Source organism: Mandrillus leucophaeus, unplaced genomic scaffold, assembly GCF_000951045.1.
Source record: "Mandrillus leucophaeus isolate KB7577 unplaced genomic scaffold, Mleu.le_1.0 Scaffold1037, whole genome shotgun sequence".
Classification (NCBI taxonomy): Eukaryota; Metazoa; Chordata; class Mammalia; order Primates; family Cercopithecidae; genus Mandrillus; species Mandrillus leucophaeus.
The window spans coordinates 188,753-192,335 of record NW_012098510.1 but is presented as its reverse complement, the minus strand read 5'-3'; positions in this window follow the sequence as shown (position 1 = coordinate 192,335).

Below are 3,583 nucleotides of genomic sequence, written 5' to 3'. Positions count from 1 at the left end.
GTTGGCCAGGCTCGTCTCGAAACCCTGACCTCAGGTGATCCACCCGCTTCGGCCTCCCAAAGTGCTAGGATCACAGGCGTGAGGCACCGCACCGGGCCAGGATATCAATTGTTAGAGTACCATCTGTAAAGAATCAAATAAAAAAAAGTTTATTTATTCTGTTGTCTAGGTAAAATTTATAAAAACAATTGACATGTGGGTATCTATTTCTGGACTCCCAGCTTGTTATAACTATATACATATATATCTACACACACATATACACACACACTACTGTACTTTCTTGACTACTTTATAATACATTTTGAAATCAGATAGTCTTTCAACTTATTTCTTTTTCAAACTTGTTGTAGTCGTTATATAGCCTTTTCATGTCATATACATCTTAGAATCAGCTTATCCATTTCTACAAAAATGATAGTAATAATAACAATAGCAAAAAGAAGAACGAGGAGGAGGAAAAAGGGGAGGAAGATGTAGAGGAGTAGTATGTCTGCTGTGCTTGAGACTGGGCTTGTGTTGAATCTATAGATCAGTTTGAGAGAACAGATACCTTAATAATATTAATGTTCAATAGATGAACATTGTACATCTCTTCATTTATTTGTGTTTAATTTATTTTATTAATGCTTGGTAATTTGCAGTGTCCAAATCTTGTACCTATTTTGTTAAATTTATATTTAAGTGTTTTCTGTTTTGTTGACCTCGTTGTCAATGGTGTTACTACATTAAATTTACAATTGTTATTGCTAGTATATAAAAAGACAATTGATTTTTGTATATTGTTTTGCATACATAAGTGTATCTAGTAGTTCTAAAAACTTCTAAAAGCCTTTTAGGTAGATGTTTTAGAATTTTCTATATTCATGATTTATCAACTACAAATAAGATAGTTTATTTCCAAATCGTATGCCTTTCATTTATTTGCTTGACTTACTGCACTGGTCAAGTCCTCCTTTTACATTATTAAACAAAAGTGGTGAAATTTGATTGTTTGTAAATAGTTTTATCAGGTTGAGAAAGTTTCCTTTCCATTTCTTTTACTATTTTGTTAATAGTTTCTATCATTAATAGGTGTTGGAATTTATCAACTGTTTTCTCTGCATCCAATGATATAATCATGTTTCCTCTCCTTTATTCATAACTATGGTAACACACATTCCTGACAATGATAATCACTCTTAATTTTTTCAGATTCTTGGACCACCATATATTTTACCATACATTATGTATATTTTAATAAGAAATATATTACAAATATTTGTATGTTTCTGGCCTTATGTTGCTGGTATCCTACCATATATATATCCTATTAAAATTTGTTTTTCCCACTCAATAATGTTTTAAAATCCATCTGTAATAATATGTGACACTATGGTTTATTTTCACCAATCTGTGCCATTCATTTATGTGAACATTACAGATTAAAATCATCCAATTTCCTGTCAAAGCATATTTGGTTTGCTTACCACTTTTTTGCCATTACAAACTTTTTCAAGATGAACCTTCTTCTGCATGTCTCCCAGTGAGTATGTTAGTTTCCTGATTGTACATTCCTGGGGGTGGGGATTGCTGGATAAAATATCCTGCATGTGACTACCCTGGGACTAGACAAAGAGAAAGTAAACCTGCAGGCCAACAACAAAAAAACAACCTACCCTTCAGCTTTGTAAGACAATGCCAACTTCTTTTCCAAACTAGTTGTAGCAAATTACATTCACACAAATGAATACGCTTACTGGTTGTTCCGTATGCATACAATTCAGTACTTACCATCTGCCAGTAGATGTTGATCTCAGTTTGGTGGATCCCTTTGTGGTTCTGTTGGTAAATATACACCAAGGTTTAATTGGTAAATGTCTTGCCTGTTGTTGATTCCTGTTTCTATTCTTTAAAATACCTATTCATATCATTTTGAGGTACACTGCAATGATATTACATTTTATAGATTTGAGAAGTATATTTTTATAATCGTGTGGAGACCTATTAAAAAACAATTTACTTTTACGTTTCTTAATGCTATTATATAAGGATTTATCATTTTCTCTTTGTATTTCTGTTGTCAGATTTATCTCAAAGTTATTCAGTTCTTAATATTTTGGCAATGCAAATAGTATGTTCAAATTATGCTTTGTAACCGTGTATTGCTAGTGTATAAGAACTCACTTTATTTCAAATTTTGGTCTTATGTTTAGAAATCAAGTGATACATTTTGATGATGAATTTTAGTAGTTTGATTATGGATTCCCATGCTTCTTTTACATGAATATTAATATCATCCCAGAATTGACAGGGTATTTTTTTGTCCCATTTATTACAAGTATTTATTCATTTTATTTTTCTTACTTTAATGGCTAGGACTTTGAATAAAATATTGAGTGAAAATGGTGATTGCCAATATACTTATTCGTCTCTGATTTCCTTCCCCCCTCCCTTTTATTTTTAAGATCAGAGTCTTGCTCTATTGCCCACGCTGGAGTGCAATGGTGTGAACATAGCTAACTGCAGCTTTGATCCTCCTGCTTCCAATGATCCTCCTGCTTCAGCCTCTCAAGTAGCTGGGACTACACGTGTTTGCCACCAAGTCTAGTTTTTATTTCTTATAGAGATAGGGTTTCACTATGTTGCCTGGGCTGGTCTCCAGCTTTGGACCTCAAGTTATCCTCTTAACTTAGCCTCCCAAAGTGCTGGGATTACAGGCATGAGCCACCACACCCAGCCCTCATTTATGATTTTTAAATCATTGCTTCTAAGCTTTTACTGTAAAGTCTGATGGATTTTTGGTAGATCATCTTTATTAGGTTAGTAGCGTTTCCTTCTAGTCTGTGTATAAGTGTTTTATTATTATGATTAAATAATTGCTAAATTTTTTCAACTGCTTTTTTCCCCTTCTCTTTAAGAGATAATAAGGATTCCCCCTTTTAATCTGCTAAGATGGGAAATGATTAAAATGTTTTCTAAAATTAGGCCAACATTAAATTTGTTTATTAATTGCCCACTTCGTGCTGGGTGTTCTGCTAGCATCTGAGAAGTATGTAGCAATGATTAAAGTAAGAATAGTGATAAAGTTTTTATTATATTTTTTAAAACTAAGTAAATAATATGACATATGACAATGTTTTGAATAAAAATGGAACAAGATGGAGATTGGTAGCTACTATTTTAAAGAATACGTTTAAGAATGTTCTATCTGATCAAAATGACATTTAGGCAGGCATCAGAAGGAAGTGAGAAAATGAGCTATATGGACACATGCAGGAAGCACTCTCCAGGCAATGGAATTGGCAAGTGCAAAGGCCCTGTTGCAAAAATAAGTTGGTCAGAATGGTGAAGGGATGGCAAGTAACAGTGTAAGTGAGGTTCTACAAAGTCAAAAACACAGCAGCATGTCTGACCAGACAGGTTCTAAATAATCAGATGCTTCATTCCAGGGTCTTGAGGGCCATGGCTAGAACTTTGGAGTTTTATTCTGAAGCAGATAAAACTCGGAGAGCATGACTTATTTTTTAATAGGATCCTCTGGCTTATTTGTGGAAGATAGAGTATAAGAGAGCAAAATTACAAGCAAACTAATGGTTAGAGG